General features: G+C 41.6%; 1 protein-coding gene across 1 annotated transcript in view; it reads right to left on the reverse strand.

Moving 5' to 3' along the window:
* The window catches only part of TEAD1 (TEA domain family member 1 (SV40 transcriptional enhancer factor)), a 270625-nt gene extending 253991 nt beyond the window's left edge, over positions 1 to 16634 (reverse strand). The window contains exon 1 of the mRNA XM_011954267.1: positions 16477 to 16634. The gene's annotated coding sequence lies outside the window, so the exon portion shown is untranslated. The remainder of the gene's footprint in view (positions 1 to 16476) is intronic.
* Between the last annotated feature and the right edge of the window lie 110 nt (positions 16635 to 16744).

Here is a 16744-nt window from a genome sequence, read left to right on the forward strand (position 1 = left end):
ATCAATCAATGGCACTAACATCACAGAAAAAGTGACACTGTACGTTGTGTGCCTCCTGGTAGAATACTAGCTATGAAATATTTGCATTAAAAAATTTTAAAAAAAAGCGTGAATTAGATCAAATGTCGACATCTAAATTCCCATTTATAGAAAATACACAGGATCAGGATAAGAGAATAAAATAAAATACACAGCACGATGGAGATACAACTACAAAATCCAGAACGAGGAAGTCTAGAAGAGAAACACAGGGGCTTGTGTAACAAATTAATTACAAGAAAGGTGGTGATGAGATTTAAAGAGTTTTAAGAAATACAGCAACCAAATATAACCTGTTGATCTGGTTTTGGACCCTCATTTGAACAAGCGAACTGTGAAAAAACATTTACGAGACAATCAAAGAAATCCAAACAGTGACTAGATAATTGACATTAAGGACCTACTATTTTTTTTTATTTTTATTTTTATTTTTTGAGATGAAGTCTCACTCTGTTGCCCAGGCTGGAGTGCAGGGGCGCGATCTCAGTTCACTGCAAGTTACGCCTCCCGAGTTCACACCACTCTCCTGCCTCAGCCTCCCAAGTAGCTGGGACTACAGGCGCCCACCACCACTCCTGGTTAATTTTTTTTGTATTTTTTAGTAGAGACGGGGTTTCACCATGTTGGCGAGGATGGTCTCGATCTCCTGACCTCGTGATCTGCCCACCTCGGCCTCCCAAAGTGCTGGGATTACAGGCATGAGCTACTGTGGCCGGCCAACATTAAGGAATGATTAAAGTGCTGGTGTGATCATGGTATCATACTTGGTTGTTTTTTTAAAAATAGAGTCATATTTTTGAAATACGTACTAATTTACAGATGAAATGGTATGACAACTAGGATAGCTTCCAAATAATCTAGTGGGAGAGGAGCCAGGAGTTTACAAGAATAGCCATGAGGTGATGATTGCTGCTGGGTGATAATGGGTGCACAGGGGTTCATTGCCCTCTACTGTACTAAACTTTCCCAAAGCAAAGACATTGAAAATCTAAAATAAAAATAAGATTCTGCTCCTCACCCCCTCCTTCAAAAAGAGAGACAGATGCTACGGAAGAGGTACTTGGCACTCTACTTCACAGATGCTGGATGATGGTGGTCACAATCATAAACAGCAGCAGCAGCTAACATTTATGAGACACTTCTCTGCGAGTCGGCACTGTGCTCACTCACCCTCACTGAACCTGCACTATAACCCATAAGGAAGGCACTACTATGTCCATTTCAGGGGTTAGGAAACTGTGGTTCAGAAGGATAAAGAGGTTGCCCAAGGTCAAACAGATAAGTGAAGGAAACCTGTGTCATTCCACAAGTTCATAAGCCTAATGAGGATGAGAGTAAGTTACATTATTCCAAAATAGTAACAACTCTCAAGAGTGCTGGGAACTCTATAAGCCAACAGATTCAATCCAGTGTTAAAGAGAGCAGAAGTGGTGCTTTTCTGATGACCATTTTTGGTGAAATGTAGTGAACTGCAGGGTAGAGTCTCTGAGATCTTAAAGTGATAAGAGCAGAGGAGAGAGGGTGAAAAGTGGAGGGGGGAAGGGTGGATGGGTGTTTTCCAGGGAGGAGGGAGAGACAACAGAAAATATGAAAACTAAAGGGAAATAGCCTGACAAACCAAAAATTTAAAAACAAAACAAAACAAAAAAATACAGAAAAACAACAAAGCAGGAAATCCAGCAAGAGGGGAAGCTGGGGCAAAGCTTAAAACTAAACCCGAAGGAGGAAGATGAAAAGGCAAATAAATGACCCCTAGTTAGACCAGCCCATGTTAGCTGGGAGGAAAACCTCAGGACTCTGAACAGAGAACTGGAGAGCGGAAGAAGCAGAATTCAGAGTAGGTTGGGCGAACCAATAGAGAGGCTGGCAGTGGGTCATTTGCTATATTTCATTTAAACTCACATGTGAAGTACTATTATTCTCTCCACTTTGCAGAGGAGGAAACAAGAAGCCCAGAGAGAGTTAATCACTTACTCCAAATCACACAGCCAATAGGCAGAACTGGAGCTGCAACCAAGATCTGACCTCCAAGCCATGCTTTCAGCCTACTTTGCTAAATACACCAAGCACTAGTGAGAACTGCACAGAGTTAGGGCAACACCAAAACAGCCAGCAGAAGTACCTAGGAAGCATTTAAGAAATGCATGAAGACTAAGAAGATACAAGCAAGTTTGGAAGGGGGTAAAGACATGAGCACAGACACCTAAAAATTGGCAATCAGTGATCACACACCTTTTGGCTGAGAGACACCAGAAATAGGTAGACAGGAGGAAGAGATTGTATCAACCAGCCCCACTGCCTCCCACCAAAAACCAACTAAGGTGTCAAAGATGGATATCAATCCTGTAAACAACCCCATTTCAAAGTCCCAGTGTCTTTTTCAGAGGCCTGATTATGAAGGGCTCTGGGCAAGCACAGTTAACTCTCTTCTGCCAGCTGCCCCATCACTGCCCATCACCTATCACAGGCTAAACTGGTCACCTGGGTGGGAGGAGAGAAATTCACCCCATCTCAGCAGGTTCCCAAGCACTCCCGTTATCAAAAAGTGAAGCCAAGGTCATCTACCTAAACTGTATCCCCAGCATGAGGCCATTTCCATATCCAGGCCTTCAGGGTGGTGGAGGGGCCTAACTTATTCTGCCTGCCTGCCAACACAGCACATTCCAAAGCAAAACCAGATATACTGGCAGGTCCAGTTCCAAGCTTCCAAACTACAGCAGTCCCCCCTACCCACTACACCCACCTAGAGAGCAGTTTGGATTAGCCTGGCCCCAAGGAGTCCTGCCCCCTCTCTCTCAATGGTGAGTATAACCAGTCACGGGGGGTGAGGGGTACTGGTCCCCAAAGTCCTGCAGGACTGAAACCACAAGAGAGAGGTGAACGGGGTAGAATAAGTAACCTCTGAAAGGCTCAACTGAGACACACCCAACTTTTCAAGACCTTAGCCGTAAGTCTGTATTGAAGAGGGAGTAAAATGGGCCACCAAGAAAACAAAAGTATTGTGTTCTCGTTTTTCTGGGCAAATACAGTAAATGAGAAGACTACCTTTGTTTCAATGTCACAATCTATCTTAACTCCCTTCAAATGTCACAAGAAAACCTGACAGGTGACTTGATGTGCAGTTCTTTGTTAGCCTGACAGCTGTGGAGTCACACAGATCAAGAACTGGTTTCAGAGTGTAGCTGTGTGATGCTGGGGAGGTCACTCAACTGCCCTGAGCTTCAGCTTCTTCAACTACAACTGGAACTCATATGGGCTTAAGACAGAACCTGGCCTGTCAGCCTTCCCTTCCCATCCGAGAAGCCCAGGAATTAGCACAACTAAAAGTGAACTCAGCAGTACTGCTCCTCCTCCACAAAACCTGTCTTTGAGGGTTATGGATGGTATGATAAGATAACAGTTCTCCAGGACTTTTCTGCCTAAGGGCTCACACATTTTCTCTCTTTAATCAAAAGCCCAGCACAAAAACAGCTAGAGGGGCAAGAGGCAGTACAGCATCATCTTGCCAGAAAAATAAACCAAAGATTTTCAAGTGACTTACCTAAGGTCACAGGAAGAGTCATAGCAGAGCATTCCCAACCAAGACTTCCTTCCACACCAGCTAGAAGTGGAGAGACCAAGATCCAGCACTTGCAGGACCCTCAAATGCCTTCTCTCAAGTGAACCACCCCAACAAGGTAACAATTCTCTAGCAGAGTTCTCAACAGCAAAGTCTAGATGCCATTGTTTTGGCCAGAGCTGAACACGGGACTGAACACCTCCACTCCTGCCCAAAGTCACTGCCTAAGGCACATCACAAAATAACTAAACAGTGGTGTCAAAAGAACCACCAGGAACTGAGCAGTGTCATTCCAATTACTTTTGGTTTTAGGCAAAGTTCTAAAAGTACAAAAATTTATTTTAAAATTTCTAAAAGTCCACTCAATGTGCTCTGGCTTATCTATTTAGGTGCATCATAGAACATCATCACACAGTCTCCCAAAGAACAAAGGTAAGTGAGTTTGAAACCTAAGAATGTCAAGAGTGCCAAGACCACAGGTTCTAAATTATAATCTGAAATCCCCCATTTTCATACAGTACAAACCAGCCTTTCAGAATACCACTGAAAAAAACTTCTTTCTAAATTAAACTTTGTTGGTCTAAAAGGAAATGAACCAATGCTGAATCATTCCTATGAATGATGAGAATTATTTTTTAAAAAATACTTACGAATGCATCCACAGAAAAGAACAGGGTTTGAAACAATTTGGTTGAAATAGCACAGATTTGAAGGGAAAGTTGTTTCCTGAAATTCCCCTCTATTGTAGCTCTGGCCTCAGAAATGGCCTGGGACAATCCTTCAAAAGTAATACTGTTATGAGCTCAATACCAAGACACCACAAAGCTCTCCTGCCCGGGATTTTCTCTCCATTTTAGAGAAGTCTAGTCTGCCAGTTTCCCTGACAGTTTCCTATTAGTACAATAGGCATATAATTTATCATCCAAACTGGGACATTCTGATAGTAAAAGAGGGTTCTTTAAGGATTATGCCAAGACAAGCAACATAAACCAGGACTATACCAGGCAAACAGGTACAGAGCCATGGGGAACCATAAAGGGCAGCCCTGTAGAAAATACAAACGGGCAAAACTGCCACAACAGTAACCACAGGAAGGCAGCCAAGATCTGGTGGGTGGACACAGGAACAAGGAAGACCAAGTTAAAATTAAGAAAAAAGCTAGGTAGAGCAGAGCCTGAAACTTGAGGTACACATTAACCTGATTCTGGGTCCGTTTTTTCCCATTCTTAAGTCAATCTGTAAATCAGATTCAATGACTGATTTGTGGCCTCCCATGCCTTCCAGGTGTTTCCTCTTCATGATCTCCCACTTTATCCTTTATGACTTAGTTCCTGGATTGTTTAAAAGTATAATCCATAAGGATGGGTTAACATGGTAAACATTTATCATTAGGTAGCACATCATTCCACATTATTGAAACTGAATCTTCCTGAAGTAAAAAATCTTTCATTTTAAATATTACTACTGTTTATCTTTGAAACGAACTGTATGTTTTTTCCTGGCTCCCCTCTAAAACAAACAAACTGGCAGAAATGTAAACTCTTCTTATTAGGTCTGATTATCAATTTTTAATCATTTGACCACCTAAAAACAGGACAGCCAGAGTGCTGGGTACACCATGGTGGGCATGACAAGATGCTATTCTGTGTGGTGACTAGATCCAGCGTTTTATTTCTTTATGAGATATGATTCACATACTATAAAGTTCACCCTTTTAAAGTATGTAATTCAGTACTTTTAGTAGACTCCCAGGGTTGTGAATAAGTGCTCTTAAACCTATTTTTCTCCCCTTATCCACTATCAGCCTGCTTGAATCTAAGTCTCTCTCCTTAACCAGACTACTCTCCTCCCTCAATAATTGTTAAATTTTTTTAAAGACTGGGAAACCAGATTAATTAACACACACGTCTATACACTGCTTAAGAGACAACAGGAAAAGATGTCAGGCCGGGCGCGGTGGCTCGAGCCTGTAATCCCAGCACTTTGGGAGGCCGAGACGGGTGGATCACGAGGTCAGGAGATCGAGACCATCCTGGCTAATACAGTGTAAACCCCGTCTCTACTAAAAAATACAAAAAAACTAGCCGGGTGAGGTGGCCTGCGCCTGTGGTCCCAGCTACTCGGGAGGCTGAGACAGGAGAATGGTGTAAACCCAGGAGGCGGAGCTTGCAGTGAGCTGAGATCCGGCCACCGCACTCCAGCCTGGGCGACAGAGCGAGACTCCGTCTCAAAAAAAAAAAAAAAGTCAATAAAATGCAGGTGGTCCCTGGCCCAGGTTCACACAAAGCAATCTTAACTGCTCAGACCAGTCACCGGGAGTGGTCCACATCTAAAAACACAGGGACACTGACACACCCAGAAGTGTAGCTGGGAATGTGAGCAGAGCAAGACCAGCTTAAAGCAGCTGACTTTGAAAACACAAGGTTCTCCAGCACCTGTTGTTTCCTGACTTTTGAATGACTGCCATTCTAACTGGTGTGAGATGGTATCTCATTGTGGTTTTGATTTGCATTTCTCTGATGGCCAATGATGATGAGCATTTTTTCATGTGTCTGTTGGCTGTATGCATGTCTTCTTTTGAGAAATGTCTGTTCATATCTTTTGCCCACTTTCTGATGGGGTTGTTTGTTTTTTTTCTTGTAAATTTGTTTGAGTTCTTTGTAGATTCTGGATATTAGCCCTTTGTCAGATGAGTAGATTGCAAAAATTTTCTCCCATTCTGTAGGTTGCCTGTTCACTCTGATGGTAGTTTCTTTTGCTGTGCAGAAGCTCTTTAGTTTAATCATATGTGGAGAAATAGGAACACTTTTACATTGTTGGTGGGATTGTAAACTAGTTCAACCATTATGGAAAACAGTATGGCGATTCCTCAAGGATCCAGATCTAGATGTACCATATGACCCAGCCATCCCACTACTGGGTATATACCCAAAGGATTATAAATCATGCTGCTATAAAGACACATGCACACGTATGTTTATTGCGGCACTATTCACAATAGCAAAGTCTTGGAATCAACCCAAATGTCCATCTGTGACAGACTGGATTAAGAAAATGTGGCACATATACACCATGGAATATTATGCAGCCATAAAAAAGGATGAGTTTGCGTCCTTTGTAGGGACATGGATGCAGCTGGAAACCATCATTCTTACCAAACTATCACAAGAACAGAAAACCAAACACCGCATGTTCTCACTCATAGGTGGGAACTGAACAATGAGATCACTTGGACTCGGGAAGGGGAACATCACACACCGGGGCCTATCATGGGGGGGGAGGGGGGAGGGATTGCATTGGGAGTTATACCTGATATAAATGACGAATTGATGGGTGCTGACGAGTTGATGGGTGCAGCACACCAACATGGCACAAGTATACATATGTAACAAACCTGCACGTTATGCACATGTACCCTAGAACTTAAAGTATAATAAAAATTAAAAAAATTAAAAAAAAAAAAAAGAAAAGAAAACACAAGGTTCTATCAACAGCTTCCAGAAGGAACTCAGCTCATCTACCCAGGAAGTACCTGGAGTTAGGCACTGGAATTCACAAACATCATTGGCTAAAGAGATGGGCAACCATTCATTCACATGAGTGTGAATAATTTGAGTCACATTTAAGGCCCAGAGGAAGCGAGTCTTAGGAGAGCGGCAAAGATTTATCTCTGGAGCCTGGCGTACTGGGAGAAACAAATGGCCTGGGTTTTAACAGCAGCCACACCTGCAGCTCTAGCCTACTGAGCCAGCAGTTACCTAATCTAAACTTTACTCCAACTCTTCCAAGTAGATAACATCATTCCCATTTTCCAGATGGGGAAACTGCGGGCACAGAGAAGCTAAGCCCTAAGCAGGTATTAAGAGGTGTAATGAGGGCAGCAAAAGTACCTTTCTTCTCCGCACCTGAAGCTGGATGCCCTCTGCACCCCAGTGGGGATTATGCAATGGTTTTACAAGAAGGCCCAAGACCCTAAGCATTGTTTCACTATGAAAAGATGAGTTCTATTCAACCACTTATAAAAGAACTTTTACAACCCAACCCTTGCAATGTTAGGAGTGTGACTTTCAAGCAAGAAGCTAAAGAAGAGGTTTTCTTTTAGACAGATGAAGTTGTACCATGCTATCCAGTTTTTGAAGCATTTCCATTTAATTCATACTGGGTAAGGAATGACCTCAAATATTATGTATTTACTGATGGATTTCCTTCACTTTATGAATAAGGGAAGTGTGGTTCAAAGTGATTAATGGTCAAGGGCTTTATGGGTTTGCCTCAGCCTCTCCTAGATTTCTATCTGTTTGCCTGAGACCAGGAATCCAGCTCTTCTAAGCAAATGCCTCAGCCTTGGGTGTTCCTCAAGGTTCACTGTCCAGGGTGACTTGGCAGAAAATCCTTCAAGATCTGTTATGCAACATAACATTTTAAGTTGCTATTTACTGAGCATTTACCATACCATGTGTCTGGTATATAGTGGGCACAATCGAAATTTATAGACAGGAACACCGAGGCTTGCAGAGAACAAGTAAATCGTCCAAGGCCATACTGGCAAGTAGCTGAGCCAAGGTATGTCCAACTCCAAATCTGTAATTTTGAACCCACATTATCCTGTCTTTCTCCAAACCAAAATCAGGAAACAGCCCACTGTTCATGTCAATCAGTTCCCCACTCCTACTCCTTTCAATTAATTCCTCACAGCCAAGTTTCAAATCTGTAGTAGCCCATTATCAGCAACAAACCTATCAATATGTGACGGTTAAGTTCATTACTCAGGAGAATATTTCACAAGGTTTATTTTCTAACAACCTACTCCCAACTCACCCCACAAAACGGCATCTGGAAAAAAATTCCCCCTGTTCCTTCAAAGCCCAACTCCAACATCACTTCCTCCAAAAGCCCTCCTCCGTTCCTACCACAAGAAACACAGCTCTTTGGATATATGATGAGGGCTTACCCCAGTGAGTGTGTTTCCCCTTTATTCTGATGTTACATAAGGAAATCCATGCTCCTAAAAAATATAAACATGTAAAAAACCCCACTCCCTCAAAGCAACTCTCAAGGCAACAACCATCGATAATGTATAACCTCCCAGATCCTTAGGACTAGAGATGCAAACGTGCTCTTTCAACATTTCACTAACCCTAAGACACCACTGCCAGTAAGATGTAGCAGGATTTTATTTCAGACGTAGTACTGTGAAACAAATTATGTCACAATGCTTATCACTTGGAATTATTTTATACATGTTGAAACTTTTTACTATCAATCTTGCACATATATAAAAAGGAAAATAAAAGCTAAATAAATCAGGTTAACATAAGCTAAAGTAACTTCTCAGAGAGATCAGTGTCCATACAATATCACCCTCCGTAACAAGGGTATTCTTAGGAATGCTCACCACTGACTCTGGGATTTCCTTCCTGTCCACTGCATTCACTCCACAGGCTTTAGTGAGCGTATCCAACATCAAGGGTCATTACCACCACCTGGCCAGCCATGATTGTCCAACACATCCCAATTTCAAAAATGTTCAAGCATGTTAAAAATGTGCACCTTGGAACTCACAAAATACCATACACACAACTTTCCTGCTGGATTACCATGACCTCTTTACATGCCTGCTTTCCTTGCTAAACTGTAAACTCTGCCAGGCAGGAGAGTTTTACCGATCGCTGTTCATTAGCCACCTTTTCCTAATCACTAAATCCCTGGCACACAGTAGCACCCATAAATGTTTAAACGCTCAGTGGCAAGTAGTAGCTGCATGAAAACCAGGAGCATTTGGATTTCAAAGTGCCCAAGGTGATGGGAAGAAACACGGAAGGAAAGAATGAAAAGCATGGTGGTTCATCCACAGTTCATCTCCAGAAAGCCATCAGGATCACCCTCCCTATCCCCTCATTTTCTAAAACCAGGCATACCACCCAAAGACCTCTAGGAGCATCCCTGCTACTCAAAAAGCAACACCTCTACAAGCAGCCAGACAGAACTCCATTCTCAAGCCCCTCACCAGTAAGCATGACACACACCTCTACAATCACATCTGGAAACAAGTGCTACACTCCCAAGAAGTAACAGATGAATGCCGAGCACAGAGAAGGTGGTTCTGGTTCATTTTAATGCTTCCCCTGAATAGAAAGGCAAGACCTCAGTTTTGTGCAGGCTTATCTTTAAAACCAATGATGAACATCTTAGTCAATTCCATAAAGATTCAGCCTATGTTCCTAGGTACACTGTCTCACAAATATAGAGGGAAGAAAATCACATTCAGAATCGGAAGTGGTCAAATTTAACCTGATTCTATCTGCAGATAAAAATTAGAATATCTAGATCAATGGTTCCCAGCCCGCAGCGGATACTATGATGGGGCCTTTCAGAAATACAGACACACTGCACCTACCACAACCCTCCTAAGCCTTCACAGGTGGTGCCCAGGCTGTAAAAGCTCCATGGAGGCTGCAGTGCACATGCTAAGGTGGGAACCACTGATGTGGCAGAAGCTTCCTGGAGCAGGAACAGAAAGAGGCTGAGCTGGGTTTCAGTCAAAACCATCCTGAATTAGCCATGTAAATGGATCCATGTGCCCTGAATTGCAAACCCAAAAGGCAAAATGTGAGAAAAGGTGCAGGGCCTGGAAAGGTGAGTGAGAACATGCAGGCAGCCTAGCCCTAGCTGCCCCCATGCCTGCCACATATCAGGGACACAAGTTTGTAGTGAATGAGGGTCACACAGGTGATGAGCACATGGTCATGCACACCATCATACTTCCACTGAGCCACCTACTAAGTGCAGATTCCCTGAGCTGGCTCCAGCTGATGCACGAGTTCCCCTACCAATTCATGAGTAGGGGAGATTTTAGTTTTGCTTCAGCCTTACTGGACACTTGAGTGATGTTCTGGAAGCATTTTCCACTTTCACAATTTCTAGGCATGAAGGAAGCCGCTTCTTGCCTCCAAATTACAAACGGCACATTCCCTGATTTCAAGTTATATAAATGGTAATGATGTTTGTATTTTACAGCTAAGGTAAAATCTAAAGGTGAAAAGAAATTAGGGAGTATTCTGAATGCATAACAAAAGTAGAAACCTTTCATCAAAATTAGAAAACAGTATCAAACTTACTCCAATATTTAAAGCAAAAGTAACTTTGAATTAAGAGAATTTCTTGGCTAGGACAATATGAAACGTTATTAAGTACCTGTTTTCTGTTTTTCTCTCAATGACAATACATGACAAGGTCTTCTAAGTGCCCAGCATTTCAAGATGGGGCTGATGGTTTCTTCAGCTAATGGAGCTCTAACTCTAACCAGCACTGTCTCTCAAAGGCTTTGAGATGAAAAGGCAGCCAGGGAGAAAGGATTGGAAGAGATTCCACCAAAGGAAGCATCCACTCACAATGGTTTCAGAATCAGTTAGCCCCCAAGACACCCCCAGCCACAGTAATGGGTGATCTGAAAATGAAGCATATCAAAATGCTATTGATAAGCTAAATTACCAGACAGCTTATCTGAGGCCCACATCCGCCATATGGTGCCCCAAGTTCTGCCGCCTGTTGCTGCCATAACAATAGGCACGCCTACCCAGAAAGCACCATCGGACAGAAACCCAGCAGCGGCGGCATGTGGGGCAGCTACTGTGTTTACATTTGATTTTGTGCCATTAGCTTTGTTCCTCCCCCTATCCCAGTAGGGATTTGAAAGACACACATACTTAATGTCACAAATCCCTGTTACCTGCAGAATGCATGCGTGCACACTGCATGTGAGCGCGTGTACGGGGACAGATCAGGTGAACAGAGAGAAAACCAGATGTCAACTTCAGAAATGGAGCTGCCCGGTGGGGAAGGGCGAACCAGGCAGGCTCCCAGCTAGAGCTGTAAGCAGACAATGCGCTTTTCTCAACAGGCTCGGGCGGGCGGGCCTCGGGGAGTGGCTATTTAAAACACTTGGCTCCTTTTATTTCACCACCACGGAAGTGAATTCGGTTCTTAAGTGCCAGAGCAAATGAAGTCATTTGGTTTCCATGGGCTCTCTGCATTTCAGCAGAAGGAGTCAGGCTGTACGAAAGTCGGAAGGCCCATCTAAGTTGTTCTTTCTTACAATTAAAATTGATTCCCAGAGGATTTGGCGCTTGGGCTTCATTTAGTTTTTTTTCTTTGAAAAGCTATTAAAGTTGGAGAAAAATTAAAAGATACCGACACTGGGATGAACGCTGTCAAAGATGACTCCCTTCACAAAATGCCATCAAGTCACAGAGTAAAGAAGGAGCAGAAAAAGCAATTACCTTCTAAAGGCTTGGCTGGTATAAAAGATTAACAGTGATTTCTGTCAAATAAATTCATAACAATTTTGTATTTCTACTCTCTTAGAAGACTTTCCCATTTTTGCAGATGGTAATAAAATATTCATTTATTTAGTTTACTATCTATTAGAAAAACACTGGTTTTCAAAGAGAACTCAGCAGTGTGTAGCATCAGTTTATACAAAAATGCTTGGATAGAAAGCAAAGCTAAAAAAATCTCTTTCTTAATATTCAGATCTATTGAACTATTACAGAAAGGCACTCATTTCATTCGCCTAGATTTACTCACACCTAAGCAGACAACATTCTTGGATGAACTTTTCAAATTTTCTTCAACATTCCAAGTTTTAAAAAAAAAATCCCCTTTCAAGTTAAATTGAGATTGCACTTGAATACCATCCAAGAGCAGAGCTGAACTGAATTATGATAATTAGAAAGCTGTGCCTATTAAAAAAAAAAAAAAAGCAGCACAGTTGATGCATTTTTTTAAAAAAGTTCATGCCAGAGAATATAAGTTCAATATGTTCTCACATAATTAACATTTCCCACCATTAGCGGCAGTTTTTCAGTTTACGTATCAGTAAGAACAACAGTGTTGTATATTCCCAGTCAAGGGTGTTTCAGTCACTTTACACATACATCTAAACTTGTGAGATGCCTAAAAGCAACCAGAATTTCCCACTAGAGATGACGGATGCTTAACTTACTCATCAATAAGCCAGCTTTTTCTTTTAAACCCATTTTCCAGGGTCCCATGCCTGCAAATTAAAACTACTAATGAAATCCTAGAACAGAGCCTTCAAAACAAATGTGAATCATGAAAAAGGATAAAAAGCATTGCATTCGGGTAGTAAAGACCAGTTTTAAACAAGGAGTGGGGTGGGCGTAGCGTGTGCAACACACCATTTCCTTGGCCACAAACACAGAAAAAAGATAGCTTTTTATGAGGACCTTCCCCCTACTCACCACCACCACCACCACCACCACCACCACCACCATTGTCCAATCAAGAAGAGGAAACGAGTGAGTTTCACAGTTAGCCAAGACTCCTGGACTATTAGAAACTATTTTTTTGAGAACCCTCTCAACTATGCAAAAAGTCAGTGGACCAAAGGAGAATTTAAAAGCTAAGAGTAACCTACCCTTGTAAGAAACATCATCCTGAAAATCCACCCACCAGGGCAACCCATTTTTACTTTGACTAAAATAAAATACATATTTCAAAGCTACCCTATTCTGTACCACTACAAAACTGGAATGTATTTGAAAAAATGGTCAAATTTCAACTCCAAATTCAAATATGAACCACGAAGCTCATAATGAGAATCTTACAGACTGAGGACACTCAAGAGTTCACAGTTTTGAAACAAAAAATAAAAACCCACAGAAAAACACTCCAAATATTTAGATCCAAATACACTAGCATTCCACAAACTATCCCAAGAAGAGGGAAGCCCCAGAACTTCCGATTTCAGAGGTATACATTAATTGCAATACAACAATGTCTAAATAAGGTGTCTGTCAAAAAGCTCAACCCTGAAATATGAAGTGCTTAGGATAGACTTGAATTACCTCATTTCATCACTTTTATGAATATAAAATAAAATATATCACTGATGTGGTTTAAACACAACTCTAGATGCAACTTAAATATTAATACCACAAGGTAATCTATGCTTTATTATAAAATAAAAAGCACCATGTAGCTATAAAAGATTATGCCAGCCATCAATCAGTCCCCAAGCAGCCCAGCAGCAGCACAGCCTAGGTTTGTCAAAGGGCAATAAGCTTACAATATATTTTTCTGGCTGAGTTCAAAAGTTGGACATTAGCAGTTTGCAGTTCCAGTCACTGAACTCCAAAGGGGAAGCTGTAATGCTCACATTTAAAAACAGCAAGGTTGGCTTGGATTTTCTTGCAGTTCTACAGAGAAATCTGGACACTTGTTTTGGCCACATTCTTCACTCTTTGGAGAAAACAGAACCTAAAGTTTTACCACTAAACAGATTCAGCCTCTAAACACAGCTTTCATATTTATTTATTTATTTTTCCTTTCACAATCTCTTTACTGGGTACAAGAAAAAGTGCCTCAAATGGAGCTTAAAAGTGTTATCCAACTACTGTATGTGAATATGGTAATTTTTAAGTCCACCAGATCATACATACAGTTATTTGCACCAACCCTGAGTGATAAGACACCACAATTTTCATTTGCAGGCAGCATAATTATGCTCATAATTAACACATAACACATGGGATTACAGAGAAAAGTAATCCTACAAATGCCCAGGCTCTTGTATGACCACCATGTATGAGAGATCAATCCATTTCTGAAGCAACCAACCTTAACCAACCTTAAAATATTGTTAATGTTACAGTTCATTTCTTCAAAAGTCTATTTAACATTTGGGATCCACATGCTTTAAACTGTTCGTATTACATACTCTTCTGCTGAATATGTAACAACAAATACAATCTAAACACCAATGATAAAAGTATATTCTTCCCAAATGTTCCCATTAAGAAATGCCCTCATAATCGCTGCTCTGTATTCTAAGAACCAACAAAACACAAAATTGTTTATAAATTGCTGAAGCTCAAGCAGGGAAAAAAACTCGAACATTTGTTTCCTTATGACTTATTCGTTCTTTTTCTAAATAAAAGGGGACTCCAATCTCCCGAGTGAATATACCAATATATAATTCCTGCTGTATCAAGTAAGTGGGGGGAGAGAGGAAATGGGAAAGGGAGGAGGAAGCCGACTCCCCCAAGGCTGCCCTCCCAAACCCGCCCTTATGTGTAATTAAGTTTGCTGCTGGGGCCCGGGCACACATTGTACCACAAGGCAAGAAAAAGCCTCTCAGTGAGAAATTCCTATCAGTCTGGCTCAAACTAAATTGGGATGTCCTCCCCCTTTAAATTAAATTTCATTAAGTGTATGTCATGGTGAGTCCTGGTTTTTGTTTTGGGAAAAGAAAAGAAAAAAAACCCTCCAACCTTCCAATAATCTCTCTCATGCATGTTCCCCGGAGTTCATTACTTTATAAAGGATCACACAGAGGAGGAATTTACACAAAGATTCTTTCCTATAATTTTATTTACCCCTATTGTCAAGGTAAAGTATCATACTGGTTTTGTTTCAAGCTTGTTTTTAAAAAAAAAGTTCTAATATTCCCCTAAAACTGCAGATCAAATAATATTTACCATTAAAGTAAAAATAAAATAGTCTACCTTGGCACTTTGATACCATCAGCAAGAACCCGTAATGGATACAGCTTATCAGTTCATTTTTTTATACCAACAATAAATAAAAGAATTGTTAACTGTTTAAAACCTGAAACCTGAGAGTTCAACACAGAGTTGCACATACAAAGAAACACTAAACAAAAATATCTGTGCCCATTTATGGAAACAGTGAGATTAGAAAAATAACCCCTTCCCCAAAAATACAACAATTCAAAACCTCACCACTGACAAAGGTTCAACGAATCCATTTGTCTTTCCTGAGTCACTTTGTAATTAGTTCTACTATTTCCTTCTAAAAAGGAAAAGATTCGTAAAGAAGTTGGATTTAAGTCTAGTCCTTATAAGCATTCAGATATGCTTGGGCCCAAAGACCCTGCTGTTTACAGAAGGGGGGCACAAACCCAACAGTGAAAGGGTGAAGCACCAGGCATAGCCTGAAGACTGTTCCCCAGTCTGTACCTCAGAGAAGCCCCTATCCCTAAGAGACCAGCAAGATTCACTGCAGCCTGCAGAAAAAGGAGCCCACTCGCGGCGGTGACTACACAGTGGATTACATCTCCCTGAAGGGAGGGATGTGTCTACTCAGGTAACCACTGCAGGCACCCAGCGCACCCCAAGCCATCAGACCACCCGAACTTCCAAAAACAATCAAGGTGGAAAGCGGGGAGAAAGAAACCTGTGGTTGTTGTGAACTGATAATGTTCTGCTCCTTTGTAATACGTGTAGTGTTTTTAATATTTCTTTTTACTATTTTGAAATGTGGCAGGCTTAACAGACCTTTCTGTCCCAAGACCTGGGCTCCTTCCAAGGCACTGTTTTTAAACATGGCCTTTTTACATTCCCTGCTCCTGGAACATCATCTGTCTCTAAGTTTCCAGGGCTCACTGAGGTCAATTTTCATTTCTGCAAATCACAGGAAGCCACTTGCTTCTGAGAAGTTAACAAGCCTCCTGAGAAACGCTGGTGGCTGGTATTTCATTGTTTTATAAATATTTTTATATAGTGACACTATCCAACTTTAAAGAAATCTTTTAAAAAAGGCAATTTAAAAGCAAAGAAAATTCTGATCTGGATTTCATTTATTTTCATGAGAGGGGAGGTGTGAGCCCTCATTGTTTTCAACTCATTAAAAATATTGCTTTTTAAAAAAATACAAACGTTATTTCTTTAAAAAAGAAAAGTCACAGAAGTTGAACTTTATTTAAAGCGGGACTCTAGACTTTTGAAAACAAGTGTTGATGTTACGAACAAAGACTAGAAGTGTACCCAGATTTTCTCCCCTCCTGGGGATCATTTCTCTTCCAATAAACAAACAAATCCCCCAGTATTTCCTACCGAACGGGAAGGGAAGTTTTCCAGGGAGAGTCTCCTCCTGGGTTTGGTGGTAACTGCGACTCAGTCTTTTTTGGACACAATGTTTCTGCTGACTCCTGAAAATTTTCCACTTGAATGTGCAATGAAGCGGCGGCGGCGGCGGCGGCAGTACCAGTCCTGGAGAAGCGGCAAAGACGACCGTGCCCTTTTTCATCTTTGAGAAGGAGCGAACCCCCCGCCAGCGGCACAAGTCGGCGCAGACCCGGGCCGGCCTCAGGGGTCCCCGGCG

The sequence above is a fragment of the Colobus angolensis genome, unplaced genomic scaffold (genome assembly GCF_000951035.1).
Source record: "Colobus angolensis palliatus isolate OR3802 unplaced genomic scaffold, Cang.pa_1.0 Scaffold380, whole genome shotgun sequence".
NCBI classification, from domain to species: Eukaryota; Metazoa; Chordata; class Mammalia; order Primates; family Cercopithecidae; genus Colobus; species Colobus angolensis.